This window comes from Rhipicephalus microplus, chromosome 8, assembly GCF_043290135.1.
Source record: "Rhipicephalus microplus isolate Deutch F79 chromosome 8, USDA_Rmic, whole genome shotgun sequence".
In the NCBI taxonomy this organism is placed as follows: domain Eukaryota; kingdom Metazoa; phylum Arthropoda; class Arachnida; order Ixodida; family Ixodidae; genus Rhipicephalus; species Rhipicephalus microplus.
This window is the reverse complement of record NC_134707.1, coordinates 88,300,014-88,321,566: the sequence shown is the minus strand read 5'-3', so window position 1 is coordinate 88,321,566 and position 21,553 is coordinate 88,300,014. Positions and strand designations below refer to the sequence as shown.

At 48.5% G+C, this 21,553-nt stretch overlaps 1 protein-coding gene across 2 annotated transcripts in view; it reads right to left on the bottom strand.

Moving 5' to 3' along the window:
- The window catches only part of MESR3 (misexpression suppressor of ras 3), a 242,402-nt gene that overhangs the window by 207,808 nt on the left and 13,041 nt on the right, over positions 1-21,553 (bottom strand). The window lies entirely within an intron of this gene.

The following is a 21,553-nucleotide window of genomic DNA, read 5'->3' as shown; positions in this document are numbered from 1 at the left end:
ACGTACGCTAGGGGGAGCGTTGTAATAAAATCCGTTCGCTGTTGGCGCGCGCTCGGAGTCGCCGGATGGATAAGGCTGCACAGCGGAGAGAGCGCAAGGCGGCAGCAGCGCGCGCTCGCAGACAGAATCCCGATGTGCGAGCGCGCGAGGAAAGGGACATCGCAAGCCATCCATCGTCTAAGAACAAATAAAAGTTGATTTGTGTATATACACACACAGCGTTTCTCACGTCTTTACATGATGATCGACTGGGCGAATTACACGGAAGATTCACAGTTTACCGATGAATCCCTCCGGAGCTTCGCCCATTCATCATCATTCACCCCGTGAATATGCCGTAATTTTTTTTTCAAGTATACTGAGTCTGATGGTCCTGGGCTAAATTGAAAAGAAGTGAAGTGAGCGAAAAATCGCCCTGCACGCCTGTGCGATCTAGACCCACAGCCTTCGAATTGCACGGGCAGCTATTGTGTGTGCGATTTTCTAAAGAAAATAAAAATAAGAACTGATCGTTCATCTAGAATTCGTTTTAATTTAGAACAGATCATCACACTAGAATTATGAAAGCCACAAATACTGTCAGGTGATTTTCTTTTTTTTTGCTGAATTGTCTGTCGGGCTTCATTTATAATTACACGAAGATAACTTATTTTACCACCCCCTCAAGTATTTGGCCTGACAACTTTGTTCAGCGGGACGATATACTCCAGAACGCAACACACACAAGCCCGATAACTCTGCCTGAAGGCTTCCCTGTCATGGTGTCCTGCGCCCATAACGAAACAGAATAGAAACGCTAAGAGTCCGACCGCCAGCGCACCATAATACACGCTAAATATATCAACGCAAACGGAAACGCCCCAAGTGTTTCATCCGGTCAGACACCGAGGAAGTTTTACGCCTTATTAATCGCTAGTACGTAGACACACATGTCGGCTTAAAGTGCAGTATTCAACAAGATCCCAGCGGACTACATCTCCGTTTCAAGGCGCGCTATATCTATATAACGCACTACAGCCTGAAGGACGCTTCGTTATATCGGTAGGTAAAACAAAGGCTTCCGCAGACGTACTTCAAGGAAAAATCGAGAGTTGTTTAGACGCTTCGGGTACTCAGGCTAATGAACCCGCGAAAAACTACGGTCACATGCTGTATGATAGCCCTATACTGTAAGTCATACACAGAAGCGAACGCTACGCACCGATTTTCCCACGAAGAGCCTCGGAGCAATCGGTCGGAAAGCGTTTCACAACCTCCTACAAAGTGTGTACACACACGCACACACACATACGCACACACACACAGACCAAACGCGACCGCGTGTGTGCGTATGTGTACGTGTGTTAATGTACAAGTGTGCGTGCATGTGTGCAACGGGTATGTCGACGTTCCTTGTTTCCAGAACGCCGCCAGCGGCTTGGCGATCCATTATCATCGGGGGGAAGGCAATAAACATAGATCATTGATCCCACTCCCAGGACTCAGTGATTGTACGAACGATTACGACGCCGATTCAGCCGCCGAAGGCTTCGTGATTAAAGACAAGGAAGGGATCGAAAGGCCTTCCCATTTCCCGCCGCATTCATTCATTCGAAGATGAGAAAGAAGGAAAAAAGGCAGAAACAAAAAGAAACAAATACGCCACGAATAAAGAACTGCGACGCTTTCGATTTCGCGTCGATAGCCCCGTTACGTAAGGCGATGTGAGAAGGGGGGTATCTCTGCCCAGCGATATCAGAGAAGTCAGTTTGTCACAAAGCACGATAATCGGAGAAAAATAACGGCGAGACTACAATTCGAGATACGGAGAAGTGATGAGACGGGCAAGCACATCGAATGCCCCGATCATCCGAAATAGCACAATCATAAAGCGTGGCGGAAACGCCATTTTTTTTTATCGCCTCTGTTTTGCTGTCGTACTCGCCGCGTGGCTGAAGTCGTGAACACTTGAATCTAGTACGCTGAACTTTATCTTTCTTATCTCTTTACTTCCGTCGATCCCTGCTCCTGCGCCTCTATTTCTATGTATATATACTTTTTAAACCTATCCTTTTAATCCCTCTTTACCCCCATCCCTTCTGAGCTACTATTGAGGTGTCGCACCAAATGCAGACAGTTATGGGGCCCACTTTTCTCTTCTTTTCGCTTTTATAACCACATAAGTGAAAGTTTTTCGTAAACAGGGGCTTATTTAGCTACACGACAGACACCATGACTTATACAGGCCAGGTCATCACTTGCAGCGGGCAGTGCTGAGTGTGGAAGGGGGAGGGGGGGGGGGGGCTGCTGATTATGTAGAGCGGACGACTACGTTAGAAACTAGCCTGTTCTTATCACATGATGGCCATCAGTATTATCTCGCCATTAGCTGTGACGTAACGATTCCGCAGCCCATATGCTACAGATTATGTATGCTTGCTGTAAACGTGGTTCCGAGAGTAAAAATAATCTTGTCTGTACATTGACTATACCGACAACAGTTCACTATAATATTGACAATTTAAACGCAAGGATGATCCCCTCCTTTCTGGGCTGTTTGTTGCACGAGAGCACAAAAGCCTACGTCGTAGCTCCAGCAGTGCATTTTTGGGGGGTAACGCACGTTAATAATAGACCAGAAAGGCGGCGCCCAGGGAACCTTCCAGTGAAAAGGTTTGAACAGAACGAAAAAAAAAAAAAAACAGGCGCTTCGATTACAGCGCTAACCTTGTCGCGGGAACGCCTGGCGGCGGACAAATTTCTAGCGCCTGCTAACGTTCCGCTGTTGTCTTTCTAACTGCACGATTAATCGTTCTCGAAAACGTTAAGTGTACGAATGACCGCAAGCTTGCTTTTTCGAGCATTTTGGTTAAAACGATAACATTTCGCGCTGGCAAGACCGTTTGCAGTCGCAAGAACGAATGCGAAGATGATAAAGGGAAATAATACAATCACATAATAATAATAAATATCTGGGGGTCCAACGTTTCGACACCACGATATGATTACGAGGGAGCAGCAGCGGAGCCTAGACCATCCGGTGTTTTTTTTTTTTTTTTAAGTGCACCGACATAGTCACTATAGGCGGGTCTTCTATCCATTTCACCAACATCGAAATGCGACGGCCGCAGCCAGAACCGAACCCGCAACCTCCGGGTCAGCCAGCGGACGCCGCATTGACGCCAGCGCGACGCTCCACAATTGCCCGAGGTCGTCAAAAGCGATTTAGCGAGTGTCTCACGAGGGCACGAAAAATTTTCCCCTCAACGCGCCGTTCTGCGTTTGCGTGATGGGAGCGAGCACCTCTTGCACGCGCCTAAAACAACAAGTCACGTTCATCACCTGCACCGTCGTGACCTTGGTTGGATCACTTGCGGCGAAATATATTTACGTACAGACTTCCCCGGAAAGAAACCACATAGGATTACGCCAAGATGCCCCCCGGAGCTATTCAAGGCGTACGATTCTCGAGATTTCCTTGACCCCGGGGGAGTCGACCCTCTCGAACAACACGCGCCGTTGTCTAGAGAGCGGGTGTGATGGACGACGCTCCTTTCATAGAACAGGACACAAGGAGAGAAGGGGGTGGGTGGGTATATATAACCGATGTTGAACAGGAAGAGAGAAAGACATGTGCTTATAGCGTACGGGCAGGATACTGGAGACATTTTACGTGTCATGCGTGCTATTACGCGACCACAAGGGTGACGCACGGAATGGCGCATTCATAGATAGGTGTTTTAACAGCGCTGGCTGGCCGTACACCGTACTTAAGGGCGGAAATACCATAGCGTCAGGGTCGACACGTAGCTTTTAATTGAAACTTTTTTTAGGCACGCGATCTACTCATTGCCTGTCGTAAAGTGATGAGATTATCAAATCGGCTAATAGAGATCTCGCAGAATAAAAAAAAAATGCGTGCCGACCACGATAGTACGGTATGAAAAAAAGTGAACCATCACTGCTAAAACGCCTTATTGTCATTGTCATGAGACCATTCAAAAATGATACTAGCGAACTTGTGCCCATATAAACACTGAAGGTGTATACTCCAAGTTGACAGCAACAGCCGCTATAGATATAATCCCGTGTAAGCCCACCGATTACGCGATCGCTGCAGCCTCAACACACCTCCAGAGACACAGGAAACAGCCATAGGGAGAAACGTCAAGTCACGGTCCGCAGTGGCGGTGTCAGAAGTCTTTCAGTGGGAGAGGAGAACCGGGGTTGCGGGTTCCAGCTCACGCGTAATTAGTTACTTCCGGGGAGGAGTGCCCAACTAAATTTTGGGAGCCCCCCCCCCCCCCCCCATGTGCACCCCTTAATGTCCCTTGATAATCCGGAGAACAGGAACATCATACCAACATCCACGCAATGCAGGATAATTGTGTGATCGGAACGGAAGGGTGTGCGTCTTCGGCAGAGATATGGGAATGACTAACATCATCATCGGCTTCGTCATTTGTTAACCCTTAAGAATCTTAAACAGGTAATCACATAGAGGAGAAGGCGGGTTACAAAATTGAGATGAGACATAGTTCACTACCGTATTGCACAGTAGCCATACTACCCAAACATAATCCAATATGATTACAGGGTTTTCTTATGAAAATCAAGCTGTTCGTGCGCAATCCAACAAGATAGTCTAGGACTGAGTACAGGCAAACAGAGCACGCGTCAAATCCCAGTAATATTTTGTAATATCTAGCGGCTACGAATGGTGCGGTGAAACCGCCTGCTCCCCGCAGGGCCCGATGTGTCTACAGCCGTCGCCCGATTGTACATACGCTAAAAGGCGTTGCGCTACTGCGGCGTTCAACTACGCGGCTCGAACACGTACATGATCATTAGACGCGCGTGCACAAGAGTTGGGGCCATTGCACGGAGCAGCGTCACCACGCGCGCCCACCCGCTACAGCGTCGGCGAATGACTCAATCCACGGAGAGAAGCCCAACACAGCCCAGATCACACAGAAATGGACGTCAAGGCATGCAACGAGAGAGAACGCGAGTTGGAGGACAAGAATAACAAGAGTGAAGACAGGGAGTTTAACCAAGCACTGCCCGGTTTGCTACCCTACGCTGGGGGAATGGGAAGGGGAGATAAAGATGAGAGAGAGATAGAGAGAGGAAAGATAAGAGAAAGAGAAAAAATTGTCAGTCAATGGGCTGACGCGTATGCAGCCGTGGCACTACACAAAAGTTAAAGGTGTTCACAACGCGATAGAGTGGGAGATAAACACTTGAAGCCATACGACACGGCCGCCCAACAATTAGTGGCTTTCAGCGAGAAATTACAGGGTATATTGCGTCATTGCAGATATGAAAAGAGGACCGTAAAAGAATAAGAGCAAAACAAACCCCAGAAGAAGCCGGCCATTAAACCCGCCCACCATGGCGGCGACCGCCATTTTGCCGTCGCGTCTGTGACGTCGCGTGCGACAAGCCGTTGTCTTTGCCAAAGTTACCAAAGTTTCAAATCATTCAAATTCAGTACCAAGCTGAAGAAAGCTAAAAATATATCTGTTTAACGCGCAGCTGACCACAGAACAACACCGTTCGCTTTAACACAGACGCTCGCAGTACAAAATACTTGTTGTTATACGTCACAGCTCGCCAGTGCGCCAGTGTTGCCCGACACTCGGACCACTCGCGCGTTTATAATAGTATGCAGTAATTAATAAATTGATCAACTAAATGAGCTGAAACTTCGCCAGCTTATTTGTGAACGCCCAAGGATTAAACCAGACAACACGGATTACGATCGAAAATTGGGTGTCACATATCTAGCGCCTTTCATTCGAGAAAAGGAGGGATGTCGATCAGGAGAGCGTTTTTGCCTCCTATTCTACACAAAAGGGGGAGGGGAGAAAAAGAGAGAAGGAGAGTTCGAACGACAACGACAGTATAACGTGGGCAGACTTGTATTCCTATCGAACAGGAGTGGTAGTGTTCGTCGAGCCATAGGGACGAATTACTACACGATTTTAGCGAAGAACTCAACTATTCCTGGCAGTAAAAAAAAAAAAACATATCCCGTGGTCTCAAAGTGAGTAAAACCACGCGTTTAATTTCAATTATGTCGAACAGAAAGCATTAAAACTGAAAATTGAGCCAGTGGATGCGCATTGATCAATTGAATGGTGCGGCGCTAAAAAAATGGAGCACTCACCAGCATTTTTTTTTTTCATGCTGTCACTTTTTTTCTTTTGCTGCTGTACACATACAGATGTTTCCCAGTAGAAACATAGTAGCGAGTCTGACCATTTCCCGATTTCTGTGCTCTGTGAACGCTGCAGCACCATCCGAAGATTGAACCGAAGATTCTGTTCGGCGCATCGATCATCCGTCACACGTGGTCGCCATCTACGAAGACCGACTTCCGCTACGTCACGATACCCGCCATTCTGGAGTATATAGGTGAAGTGTGTGCTCGTACTACTCATGCGCATTCGGCATGTATACACAGCTCACAGCATAGAGTTTCTCAAAATTAACTAGAGGGCACTCTGGCCCTGCGATCGTTCAGCGACCATGGGAATGATGGGTAGTACACACATTTGCCTAGTCTTCGTACTTGCGGGCGCCGAATCGTACTTGCGGCTTCGTTTATTGCTGGTTACGGTTTTGTTTTGAAAGAAAGAACGAACCCTTTTGAACTTGGTGACTTGATTCGAAATAGTAAGCCTAAAAGAATAAGGTTGTGAAGCGCAAACGGTGAATGTTTGCTAATTTATGTTTTCGTGAAAAAACGGCTCCAAGTTACACGAACACACACGGAGCCAAAGCCAGGCCAGAAGTACGAATATTAGACAAATGTGTGTACTACCCATCATTCCCTCACTCGTTGGAGCGCCGTGCGTTGCAGCTCCCATAGACAGTAGCGCCAGAGTTCCCTCTAGTAAGTATTGTGGGAAACTCTATGGCTCACAGCAACAGAGGCACTGGATATACATGGCGGTCGCCTCGCGAGTCACCAGTGCGATCGTCAATCCAGGCATCGCGCCAAGAAAAAAATAATATAGAGGATTCGCTTCTTGGCTCGGCTCTTGAACTATTGCCTCATCACGAGAAGAGGGTGAAATGAGCGCATGCGCGGTGCGTCATAGTAATCACCAGGGAAAAACAAAAAAAAATGAAATATACATGTACGTGACGGCGGAGAGGTATTCATCGCGTTGGCATCACGTATACAAGAGAGTCGCGTATTAGAAGTTTTTCCCGTGGGCGGATGTTTTCGCAACTGCGTATACGCGAGCGCGTCTGTGGAAGCCGAGCCGAGTCCTACGCACCGCGTGAATACGCGCAATTGGTGGCCACGATCCTTGTCAAGCAGAAAAATCATTTAAAGTTCAATCTTTCGTTCAATAATACATTTGAGGACTACTTTAGTTCCTTTAATAGTGATTATTTGGGTTCAACATCCCAAAACCACCTTATATAATTACGAGAGACCCATAATGAAGGGCTCCCCGAATTTCAACAAACCGGGGTTCTTCGACGTGCACCTAAATCTAAGCCCACCGGGCCTCAAGCCTTCCCGCCTCCATCGAGAAGGCGGCCGGGATTCGATCCCGCGACCCTGCGGATAAGCAGCCGAGTGCCTAAGTTACTAAACCACTGTGGCGGGTTACTTTAGTTCCTTCAGGTATCGCTGTGGGTAGCAGAAACGAAAAATTACAATCTCACTACGTAGTCAATAAATTAATTTGATAATCTCATTTGATTGCAGTCCGCCGCCGTGATACTGTGATTACCGTGCTCGGCTGTTGACCGGAATGAGCCTGGTTCGATTCCGAGTTCGACCCCGAGCGAAACGTTATGTACTACGCGATGTTAGTGTACGTTAACGGACACCCAGATGGTCTAAGTTTCAGATGCCCTCCACAACGGCGCCTCTTATAAATCATCCGATGCGACACTGTTATGCCGTCTTTGGTTGGGTGTTGCATTTACAAAGGTGTACTCCTTTCGCATTGGTATGGCAGACACTCCTACATGCGACTACTGCGGAGCTGAAGAGACCATCGAACGCGTCCTGTGCAGCTGCGCTTGCCACGACACACAGCGATGCCAGCTCCAGATGGTTTTGAATCAACTTGACCCCGGAACATTTTGTGTGCAGAAGATACTAGAACCTTGGGCATCTGCCTCAGTTGCGCAGAAAGCAACTAAAGCACTGCTACTTTACCTAAAGTCAGCAAACCTGAGCGACCGCCTGTAGACTGTGTGTGCTCCCCGAGTGTGCTCGTGATTGTGTGTACCTTTTCATCTCTCTGCAACTTCTTTTCTCCCCTTTATCCCTTCCCCAGTGCAGGGTAGCAAACCGGATGTGCGTCTGGTTAACCTCCCTGCCTTTCCTTGAATCTTTATCTCTCTCTCTTATAAATCATACAGTAGCCATCATCAGTTGAGTGCATTAACACCTCGTTCCTATCGTCAAGGTGTTAAACAGTGAGGGTAATACCACGCCTCTTACGCTACAGTATTATTACCCTTCCGTGTTAAACCTCTATTAAGACACGAAAACGACTTAGCTGATCGAGTTGTTCGACGCGTGCGCTAACAGATGAGGTCATTACAGTGTGTCTAATAGAAGTATTCGCAACGCGTGCCGACCGGAACCACACGACATATCTGTACAGCGCTGCTAATTAAATACGCTACTGTCCTTCGGTCACCCAGACTTCAACACCGGTTATTCGTGCATGCTGAGACAGGATCGCCTCAACGCCTAGCTGATGCAACTTTAGCACTGATTATTACATCTTATCATAAGGGATGCCACGACTCCGTTAAGCCCCCATGCATGCGTCGGGCTAGGGACACCACCGGTCCCGTATCGAGGTGTACCCGCCAAGATATGCAACGCACATAACCCTCACAACGGTGGCACCACCAGAGGGATGATTCCAGCACGCCAACTCGCGTCATTCCGCACAGGGTCACGCAATGGTCCTTATTAGAGAGCGGAGAGAGATGGTGTGTGAGAGAGAGAGACAGAGAGGGGCCTGCGCGGAAACAAGCCGTGGCAGTCAAGGACCAGCTGATAGCCCTCCCCCCCCCTCCCACACCTGCTGCCCTTGGGTCTCTGGGAAACACAATGGTAACTGCCACGGGTCAAGCCATCAAGCCAGCCACCCTCGAATAGCAGGAAGAAAACAAGGCGTCATCTCTCACCATCTCCCTCATCAGGGAGAGCAGGTGCACCGCAATGCGGCAGCAGCAGTTTCAGAAACGTCCTGCACGGTTGGGCGCGTCGGCGATATGCGACAGGCAGCCCGGACATTGGCGACAAACGTAATGGGCTCGGAATCAACTAAACTATGGGGGTTAGTTAATTGGAGACGTGCTCTTGCACATGAAGGGCTTCGCATTAATCGTCTCGAACAGTCACGCACTTAGGGGGGCCGCATACATCAAGCGGTGCTGCAACAAGCAGTCGCTATAATTCGACCTCTGTGAGTGTGCGTGCGTGTGGGCCCATTGCGTGCCTATAACGTCAAGCGAATTAGAACATCGTGTTTACCAAATAATGCCCTTAAATCAAAGTACAGTTGTATTCGCTCAATTTCTCCATAGCTTCGAGCAAGAATCGAACCCGAAACCTCATTCACAGCGACAATACAACCAAGGGCGGCTAAGGAACTGCCGTGTCTAGCAATGTTACTGCGCGACAAGAGGTTATAGGACAGTATACATTTACGAACAAGAATGGGGTGGAGCGCATTTGACAAGCACTCTCAAATAATGACAGGTAGATTGCCACTATCTCTCAAGAGGAAGGTATATAACAGCTGCATCTTGCCGGTACTTGGCTACGGAGCGGACAGCTGGAGACATACGAAGAGGGTTCAGCTTAAATTGAAAACGAAGCAGCGAGCAATAGAAAGAAAATGGTAGCTGTAACCTTAAGAGACAAGAGAACAGAGTGGATTAGGGGACAAACGAGGGTTAATGATATCATAGTTGAAATCAAGAAGAGAAAATGGACATGGGCCGGGCATATAGCGCGTAGACAGGATAACCGCTGGTCATTAAGGGTAACTAACTGGATTCCCAGAGAGACAGAAGGTTAGGTTAGCAGATGAGATTGAGAAGTTTGCGGGCATAAATTGGCAGCGGCAAGCACAGGACCGAGTTAACTGGCGGAACATGGGAGAGGCCTTTGTTCTACAGTGGACGTAGTCAGGCTGATGATGATGATGATGATGATACAGTTACCGTAAACGCGAAAACAACGTGGCTAAAACATACAAAAGCTGCAGCTTTTCACTGATAAAAAAACGGAAGCCGCAAAAACGGCCTAGGTTAGGTAGATAAAAATTCCGTATAATTCCGTCACTGGTTCGCAGATAACGATTGAGGTTTCACGGATTGAAGACTTCATATGATTTCAAAGCTGATCGGCAGATAACGGCTTGGGTTCCGTTGATCAAGGTTCTGTATAATTCGTTCACTAATCCGCAGATGACGACCAAGGTTCCTTAGATCAAGATACCGTAAACGCCGACGCTGCTCGTGGCGAGACAATGGGAGAGGAAGGCGGGCATCTCGGCGGCCACAGCGAGTGGTTAGCGCGGTTGACCCCTTCGTATAGGCAAGCAGACTGAAAATGCTCCCAACATCACACGCACGCTGGCGATTAGCAAGGTCGTTGCAACTCACACGAAAAGCACGTAGCCGTAGCAGCTGTTTCTCCTCCTCGTCCTTCTCTCTTGCTTTTCTTTTGCCCCACCATTCGCCTGCTCTGCATTCAGTCAATACAAAATCTCTAGGATTTAGCGTTTACTTCGCGATAGCGTTTACTTCGGGACCTCCTTATGTAATACTTGTAAACCAAGTAACTTGCTTGCATTCCATGACGTCACAATGAACTTCAACATCCGATGAAGTAGAGGAATGTAAGAATGATATAAGCCGGTTTGACAAAGAAAGAAAGAAAGAAAGAAAGAAAGAAAGAAAGAAAGAAAGAAAGAAAGAAAGAAAGAAAGAAAGAAAGAAAGAAAGTTTTCCACAAGCACTTCACTACCTTTCTAGGGCGGTGTGACCAGAACACAGAAATGAAGAAATAGTTTCTTCCCAAAATACACAGACACGCGCGAAACAACGCAAACGCCCGCGAGAAGGACGATTCTAAAAGCCCGCGAGATGTGAGCGAGAGGGCAGGCAGGTGCAAGCATCATCAGGCGAGGAGAATGAGCTGCACCTCACGGACACTCGAAAGTTCAGCACCCTGCCCCCCTCGGAACAGCTGTTGCGCCGATGATAGAACGGGGCGCCTTTCGCAGCCGTGCCGGCGAGTCCGGCGCATTCGAGTACATGACCGGTCACGACCGCCGCTGAGCATGCAATATGAAGTGCCCCTGAAGAGGAAGGAGAGTTTTCCACTGCAGTCGCCATTGTTAATATGCGCGATGAGTTGGCTTTCACTTATTGCTGCTGCTGTTTTCTGTTTGTTTGTTTTATAAGTGGGCGGTGCGGAACAGGAACCAGGCATGCAGACGTCGCAGCGACCGGAGAAGGATGGAAGGAGTACAGGGGGCGACCACTCTTAGATATCTCGCTGAGCCGGAGCGGATAAACTGGTCTTGTACACAACGCTTGAAGAGCTACATAGTGCATTGCTTTGGGTAAGCAAGAGGACATTTTTTTTTTTGTGTGTGTGTGTTGCGCAGTAAGTTCACGATGGTATACATTTGACTGGAGCGAAAAATACATTTCGCAAAAAACAATGAGTGCGGGGGGGGGGGGGGGGACAAGAGAGAAGACAGCGAAGCGCCGACTACCAAATGTTTATTAGCCACTTGCAGAAACGCCCAGGAAAAAGACACTTTCAGAGCAAGCGCAAGGAGTGAATATATCAAGTGCAGCGACACGGTCAAGATAACGTGTTATCGAGAAAGCGCATTTCTGAGAAATGCAAGGTGTGTCACTGACATATAGCACTTATCTACAAGTTTTGCCTGTGAGATGAATGCTTGCGAAATCGATGGCTGCTTACGTCACAGGCCTACGGACTGGCAAGATGGAACGGCATGGAGCGACTGGATGAAAGTGATTTCGCAAGCGTGCTAAAATCTCTCCGTCCTCTTCATTCTGCACAACCAGAATGAAGAGGACGGAGAGACTGATAGTAATGCGGCGCACAATCTCGTCATAATTATGAAGGAAGAGAATAAATGATAATGACATATCGGCACGTGCGATCATGCATGTGGTCAATGCACTACATCATAGTCAATCCTAATGAAATCTTTCATATTATTCTTGCTACCTCTTTACAGCAGGAGTTTTTATTGGTGGTGGTATGAACACTGTGCTTCGTCGGTATAAGAATTGTTATATTACATTTACTACTGCGATTACAAATAAAAATTTGGGACATAAAATCATAACGAATAAACATAATAGAGAATAGCGAGAATTCACTATACGCTCGCCCCTTTCAGGCAAATTATTGATGATTGATATGTAGGGTTTAACGTCCCAAAACTACCTTAAGAATATGAGACACGCCGTAGTGAAGGACTCTAGAAATTTCGACCAACTGGGGTACTTTAACGAGCACCCAAATCTGAGAACGCGGGATTTCCGCCTCCATCCCCTTTCAGGTAAATTAAAGGTGAAGTCCGGTGCATTTTCGAGCACACTGAGACAATGCTGTTTTCAAATAGTATTGACAGTCACGCAAAAGCCAGGGTAGTTCATTTTGTTCAGGCACTCGTCAATAATTTTAATTAAGCAATAAACAACCAGTTGAAACAAGAGACCGAAACAGGAAGATCATGGGTAACGGATGACGTCACGAGATCCGCTACACCCCGCTACGGCCGGTCAGGGTGTAAACGCGGGTGACGTGCCTCTTCTGACGCGCGAAAAGCAAGTTGGCGATGTACATCCAACGCGGAATAAAGGTGTGCAAGCTCGTCTTAACTTACCAGTGACAGGTTCAGCGATGATTGCAGCTGCTATCTGAGCGCGGAAGCATCGCTTTTCGATTCCGACCTGCCGTCGCATGAAGCATCTCGCATGTGCCGAATCGATTTCCTCGTTGCTCCATATCGTAAGACCCGGCGTCGACGACGACGACTAACACGCTGCATGCATCTGACAAAACGGAACTGTTCCCGCGTTGTCGTCGCCTCGTAGAAGAAATCGTGCGCTGCATCCGTCTGCTGGGAAAGGCGGGGTTCTCGAAAAAAAGAGTAGACCCTGACGTCACAAACACTGGGTGGCCCGCGTTTACAAGTGTGATTCCAGAATCGGCTATGAAGTTAAAAATTGGTTTTTCTAAAAGCTTAACAACTTACGGTCGTATGTTTTGGCACGTATAAACACGGTACCCACTAGAATACATGGTCAACGTTTTATTTAAATCAGTGAATATCGAAAAACACCAAAGCTTTCCCTTAAAGCAGCCCCATGTGCAAGAAAACAAGTTCAGTACTTGGCCCTCTTAAAACTCCTCGAAATAGCCTGCCGCACATCAAAGAAGCATTCTTTTTTTCGCGATAAAATGTGCGTAATACACACACACTATATATATATATATATATATATATATATATATATATATATATATATATATATATATATATATATATATATATATATATTACCTTAAGCCCGGAGCTTCAGGCCCGAGCCCGGCCCAGACTTGCCTACTGCTTGTGCAGAGCTCTACTGCAGACAGCCTCCTCAGTATTGGCTACCGATGAGCCGGAACAGACGGTTTAGAAATTAAACTTCCAAAGCCGGAAGAGCAACTCTGGTCCGTCCAGCTGCCCCAAAACGCCACCAGGACACGAGGGCTGCTATAGCAAACGCAAGTTTTAACTCACTCAGCCTCACTCAAAAAATATATCTCAAGATAGCACTTTAGACTCTCGCGGACTCATACTCAGCAAAATTTCCCTCAGCCGGATTCACACTTACGAAAATTTTCTTGAAGCGGAGTCACAGCTCGATCTGAGCCAAACAGTCCGAGTGAATGCGCCGACCGAGGCCGCTGTTAAGGCCGGGACCTGTTCCCCAAACCACAGGACGCAATAAAGTTTTTTTCCGGGCTTCAAAAAAAAAAAAAAAAAAAACTCTCGCCGCATAGCAAGAGGTCCATCGGCCAGAGGTCGTGGGTACAGAGTCGCCCTTTTTCCCACCATAAATCACGGAGTGCGGCCGCGTGTGATAAGGTCGCGCCAGGGCACTTTGGCCTAGAGGCTTTGGTTTGGCCCGCAGAGTGTTTCTTTTATCGACACTGCACGCGGCAACTCTATGCAGGCGGCAGACTTCAAGGGGGCGCCCGCCGCTCGCATCAGTCGAATACTTCTCGTTTTTAAAGCGCCCGTGCGTGCTTGTGTGCGCTGTATGCGAGTGCCTTCGGCATAAGTCCCAGCGCGCGATAGCGAACGTACGCGCACGTGTGTGTCTGCAAGCGCGCATGCATTTGAATGTAACTGGCATAAACTTGGTGGTCGTCTAGCAGTCGCTGTGTGCCTTGGGGCCCTTACACACGCTTCCCGCACAGCCGCAACGCACGTGCCGGGACCCCTACCGCACGCAAGCGGGGGACAAACAAGCCAATTGGCGACGCTCTTTCACCTTCCGCAGCATCGCCAATTGGCTTATTTGTGCCCCGCTTGAAGTAATGAAAGAAATGAAGTACATTGGCACCTGTGGGTGCCATACATCAAACATACGAAATTTCAGAGGACTTCATCGAGCCAATGTCGCGAAAACACGTAAAATACATTTCGAAGTTTTTGTTACGTTTTTTTTTTTGACGTCACGCGCAAAGATATCAGCGCAAAATTTGGAATAAAGCTTTGATTTTCCGTGCTAGTAATGAACTCATGACAGCGGAACCGGTGGCATTAAAAGTTCTCACCCGAGCTCAGTTTCCGAATTTCGACCAAGTGATTAATTCTCTTCAATGTTCCTTCAACCACACTGTGCAAAGGGCGTCTCCCCTTACGGCGTGCCTAGTAATCATGTTTCAAAGCCCGTCTTTAAAGGAAATCTCTTACATTTCGGCATTGCGGGCACGACCACAACAAAAGAAGTCATTCCGGGCCTCTTTGTAGAAGCATGCGCTTAACAATTTTTACGACGCAGTGTCCACGCCCTGTTTAGCGATTGGGCAACACATACCCTTGCTCTGCCCGTACTCGTCCGCAAGCTTTTGCGGCGCGCGAGATCATCTGTGTGCGCGTATACGTGCTTGATCATCAATATTAACGCACGCGATCGAAATGAAGAGGCGAGTCTGATTGATATCTGGGGTTTAACGCCCCAAAACTATCATATGATTGTAAGAGACGCCGTAGTGCCATGGAAAGCTCCGGAAATTTCGACCACCTGGGGTTCTTTAACGTGCGCCCAAATGTGAGCACACGGGCCTACAACATTTCCGCCTCCATCGGAAATGCAGCCGCCGCAGCCGGGATTCGAACCCGCGACCTGCGGATAAGCAGCCGAGTACCTTAGCCGCCAGACCAACGCAAGTCTGTACGGTGTCGTGATCCCACCGCTGATCACCAGTTGTTGTGATCCCGGGGTGCTGTGGTAGCGTGGTGTAGCTTCGGGTTGAGGAAACGACCGCTTACAAGATGGGGATACGAAAAACAAACAAGGTTTATGGCACTATTTACAAATATTTACAGCATGAGGTTAAGAGTTCACAAACCACGAGCGTGGTGGTTAAACCTTTACTTGGTTCAGAGCCTTCACAAACTACGAACGTGGTGGTTGAACCTTTACTTGGTCCAGAGCGACGTCCTGCACTCTGCGGCGCCGTTATAAGCCCTGTCGGGCTCCTCCTTCTTCAGTGGAACACCAATCACACACACACACAACAGGTGAGGGGTACGAGCAGGCACGGCGCACGTGAACAGCCAATTTCGAGTCAAGATCACTGCACTTAAAGGTGGCGCCAGAGAGGCTCTTGCTCGTCGTGTATGTCGCTGGTCGAGGGGTCCCAAGCTTCGGACAGCAGACATCAAACGGTCCGCCAATCTGTCTGCTCAATTAGCAGGGCACTTTGTGGCGGCGGTCGCCGTTTCTTCAAAGGAATACGCTGTCTTTGTTGTCCCCTCTGGCACGGCTTACAGCTTCGTGGCGACACCACGTTTCATCCGCCGGCCAGCCGGGACAATACCTGGCGGGCATAAGCATTCGGCGAGTCGGCTACTTGTTTGAGGGTTAAAAGAGCGCCGCTCCTCCGTCAGCTCTCGACGTTGGTTCCAAGAAAACCTGGGTTCTAGGCGTGGGAACGCTGCCCGGCCACGCTTCTCAGCGACAGCATGGCGCCTACTGATGCCGGTCATAACAACGGGTGTACAGTATCGAAAAAAAAAATTATAAAGCGATTCCATAGTGGGACAACTGCGGATTAATTTCAACTACCCGTGGTTCCTTAACCTGCACCTAAAAATGCAAACGCGCACATTTACCTTTCAGCCCAGCTCACCGAAGCGTGGTCGCCATGAGAGAGAGAGATAGAGAGAGTCGAACCCACGACTTGGTCCTCACCAGAGCACCGTCCGCCGCAGTGGTCTATCGATTACGGTGCCTTGGCTGCTGACCCAGAAGGTCGCGGGTTGGACTGCGGTCGCGGCGGCCGAATTCGGATCAACACAAAATGCTAGAGGCGCGTGTGACGTCAGTTCCGGAGTCCTCCACTTCGGCGTCCCTCGTATAACGATAACTCAGTTTTAGGACGTGAAACTCGAGGTATTATTATTATCAGAACACCAATCAGCGACAAGGCAGTGCACGCATGCCTGAGTTGTAGATTACTACCGTGATGGGGTAAGCCGGCTCTAACGTGACCGACCTTTGCTTTTTTCTTTCTGAAAATAAATACATAAATAAAAATAAAATCCACGCATACGAACACTTTACGAGCACTGCATTCCAGTCAAGCGTGTACAGTCTCATTACACTCGGCTATATAGGTTCCCCGTCAAAGATCAGTTCCGGTATATACGCGAGAAGCCTCACCCGACGAGCGCCAAGGACGGAGGAGAAGACGGGGCAACTATGGAGGGCACGTAGTAAGAAAAAATTAGCGCATCCATTTATAAACGAGCCACGGAGCATGCAGGCCTGGTACAAAGGGAAGATCGTGTTACATAGAGGCACCTCCGGAATCGTAAAAATCGCGCCTATAAAACACCCTGCCCCGAAATACTTGTACCTCGTATGTGATCCACGAACGACAGTGCTGATAGCATCCTGATAGTACGCACTGCCAAGGCTACGCGTAACCTTGGCAGTATAGCCTAGCATATTAAAAAAAAAACAACAAAAAAGCGTCGCCCTGAACCTGCCAGGTGGTCCAGGCAACGCTTTCTTTTTCTTTTTTTTTTCTTTCAGTGCTGCTACGCTCAAAGTATCTAAAACAGTATGGTTCACCTATCCTTTCACCTTAATTATATCAAATAATTAGTTCATATCTTTACCTTTAGGACAGCATTGCATTGAAAGATACCGAAATTATCGCAAGTATTTTTTGCTTTATTTAAATTATCTTTTTTTTCGCATGTTCTCTTCCTCTTTTTTATTTTTATCCTCTTTACTATTATATTTGTATTTCATTTCAATTCGTTTAACAAATTGTACTGACACACGCCTCGCGGCCGACCCCCCATGGCGGGTAGTTTATTTTTTTTTTCGTTGAAATAGAAAATAAACGAAGGAGTTTTTGTCACCGTTACTTGGCGAGGGCTACCTCTTTCCACTTGATTGGTACAAATAAAGAATATAAAAAACAATAGCATATATACAGTCCTACACGGGTGAGAGCAAAAGTTCTCTTATGTGGGCAGAACAATCACGTAGACGCCACGCTCACTTTAAACTTTTGTCCGCTCAGTAGTCGTCACAAATCTTCGTTTAGTGGCGGGTATAGTGCCATTCTTCCGGGAATCATCATCACGATCATGAAGGTTTGCCTACAGGCACAGATAAAAAAAAATCGCAGAAAATAAAAGAAAGATACAATAAGACTGCAAGCATAGCCATGTATATTATAGTGTCGTATATAGTATCAAAGGGTGGAAAGGAGACATTAAAAACCTATAGCCAAGTCAGAACAAGCCTGCCCAGCACACCAGCCTTGCGTGACTTCCTAGCACGCCGTGCTAAGTAGTCGTGTAGGTAGGCCACGGTGTAGCAGTGGTTATATAGAGCAAAGACTGCTGACGCGAAGATCGCGAATTCGATCCCGGCCGCCTGCAGTCTCATTTCGATGGAGGCGAAATTGCGGAGGCCCGCTCACTGTGCGACGCGAGTATTATTATTATTATTATTATTATTATTATTATTATTATTATTATTATTATTATTATTATTATAGAGGGCGCGACGGTTGCGATGTCATTATCGGAACATCACAAGCGTGTTGTTACGCTATTCAAGCACGCAGGCGTTTCTGTACCACGTCGCTATCGCACAGTACCAAGTTTTTGTTTTATAGTTTGTTCCCCAAAGCCATGCCCTTGCAACACAGTACGTCCAGAATCTGCGTGCCCGTGCATCGCTTGTGCGATTCCTCGTCACTGAGTGAATGCATCGCTCTGTCACAGCATCTGTGATAATTTCAAGTACGCAGTGTATTAAACCGAACACGGCCCGTACTTATTAGGCACGCGGGGTACATTTCAAGGGGCAGTCCTGTCTCCTCTGCTTTTTAACCTGGCGATGATGAACCTCCCCTCTCTTCTAAGCGAGGTCGAGGGAATACAACACGCACTATATGCGGACGATATCACAATCTGGACCAACACCGGCTCCTTAGCGCAAATCGAAGAACGGCCTGCAAAAGGCTGCCCTTCTGGTGGACACCTACGCAGGTTCATGCGGCCTGGAGTGCTCTCCAGCTAAATCGGCTCTTCTTTCAGTCTCTCCGCTACCGCCGTCTCAAATTTTTCTTCCGTCCGGGCCCGTCCCGTCAGTGCAAAATATTCGGGTTCTTGGCCTTCACCTCACATCGTCCTTAGATCCAAAGGGCACAATAGCAGGCCTCAGACGCACCAGCGAACAGGTGAGCCGCATGATACGGCGAGTTTCTACCAAGCGCGGCGGCCTCCGCGGGTCTCAGTCCCTCCGATTGGCCCACGCGTTTGTGACCAGTCGCGTCCTCTACGCCTTGCCTTACCTTCGCCTGCGTCGTCGACACGAGCACCAGCTGGACGTCCTTCTTCGTTCAGTATACAAACGCGCTCTGGACCTACCTATTGCAACTTCCAACAGCCGATTCACGGCTCTGGGGGTACACAACACCTTTGCAGAGATGCGCGAAGCTCATCGCGTTAACCAAATCAATCGACTGTCGCAGACGCCTTCAGGGCGCCGTCTTCTACACAGACTTGGCCTTAACCCGATATCTGACCAAGACCCTCTGCAGCCGGTACCAGAGCTCTGGCGTCAAAAGCTATGGGTGGAACCTTTACCCCGTAATATGAACCCCGACCTCCATCCTGGCCGTAGATAGGCACGCGCCGCGGCCCTTTTATACGCGACACTCCGATCGTCCTGGTGTTTTTTTTCTACGTGGACGTCTCGGGTCCCTCCCCCTCGGGTCACTTCACGGCTGCCGTGATTACAGAGGGCAAACACGTAGATGGCCTCTCCTTTCGAGCAGACACAGTAACGCACGCTGAAGAGGTTACCATAGCTTTGGCCGCCTCTCACCCTGCCTCACGCACCATCCTGACGGACTCGCGCTCGGCCTGTTCTCAGTACCTTCAGGGTTCCATTGCTCCGCTGGCGGCTAGCCTACTACAGGCAGCCTCTTGGCGCTTTAATCCTTATCCCATTCGTATAGTCTGGACCCCAGGCCACTCGGGCCTGCCCGGCAACGAGGCGGCAAATGCCGCTGCCCGCGCTTCTCCTGTCCGGGCCGTTGCCCCTCCATGTCCCGAGACGGAATCTGGCAATACCAACCTGACGCGCTTTCGCGAAATTTCAGCTTATTACCGGGCTTCGCGCCGCCTCTACCCGGACCCCGCACGCGGTTTGGAGTAAGCGGACGAACGACTGCTACGCCGCCTGCAGACGAACACCTTTATCAGTCCGGCGGTCGCCAGGCACTTTTTGCCGGAAATCAATGGCACCTGCTCGACCTGTCATGTCCTCGCCGACACATATCACGTCGTAGCATCGTGCCCAGTTAATCCCGCCCCTTTCTCATCCCCTTTTCCTATCCCAACTAGAGAGGCTTGGGAGGAGCACCTGCTCGGCTGCTCTACCTTGGCTGCACAACGCTCCTTGGTGGAGCGCGCACGGGCAGCTTCCAGCTCCACTGGCGTCCCGGAATAGGGTCTTGCCACTCTAGCACGCCGATGGGCCACGTCGGCACTCTTTAGTAGACTTTTTCTGAAATAAATGTTTTTTACCACCACCAGTGTATTAAATGCCATGAAAGAAAGAAGAAAACGTGTTACAAGTTAAAAACAGGTGACACGTGATTTCTTTGTTGATGTTTTTTTGTTTCATTCACTCCTTTCGACAACAATAAGAATTGCCGGCACGCTGACACTTTTTTTCCTTTCCTGTCGACTCTCGAAGTCCACGGTTGTTAATTAGACGGTGTCGCCCAATCAGCGAAAACACAATGAACGCCGTGCGTTGACAAAGACGCGGGTCGACCCGATTGCACGCGCGCAATATCCGGGACACGTCACCCCAAGCGCGTCGTCCCCCGCCCAGCCACTCGACCCTCCGAGCCATTCAATCGCTCAGCAAAAGACTCGTAGGCTGTAAGCACGGCGATACACAATTGTATTAATAGGAAGGCCACTGGGATTCGTCAACGCCGAAGAGGAAAGCGACAATACTATCGATTTCACCGAAATTGCGAGAATCGCCGATTTCCTGGAAATGTTCAATTGCGCACGCGCAATTACACAGGCGTACAAACACAAGCGTGAAACATTCACAAAGGTTGGTTGATTCATGAAGAGGCCCGGCTGGAGCAATTGCCGGCCATGTAACAACTTCGCTCGGTTCCACAGAGTTTCCCGAAATCAACTAGGTGTGACTCTGGCGCTACGATCGTTCAGCCACCGTGGGAATGATGGGTAGTACACGGATTTGCCTAGTATTCGTACTTGCGGGCGGCGTATCGCACTTGCGGCTTCGTTTATAGCTGTGTTTCGGTTCCGTTTCGAAAGAAAGAACTAACCTTTTTTTGAACTTCGCGACCCGATTGGAAGTGACAAGGCGCTCAAGCGCTACTGCTGAACACTTGCCGATTGTTGCTTCGTGACAAAGCAGATTGAAACCACGCAATGCCAAAAGAATTGTAAAGTACGAAGACTAGGCAAATCCGTGTACTACCCATAATTCCCATGCTCGCCGAAGCGCCATGCGTTTCAGCTGCCATAGACATTATATATAGTGCCAGAGTTCCCTCTAGTGTATATTTAGAAAAATATGCTTGCTTCGTTATCATCATCATCACAAGGATCTCCTTGCCGCGCAGCAGGCATGTGTCCAATTTACAGTCGAACAGCAGTTCACTTAATTGTTCATTTTTTATGTTCGTTTATTTGTCTATTCCGTTGCTTTA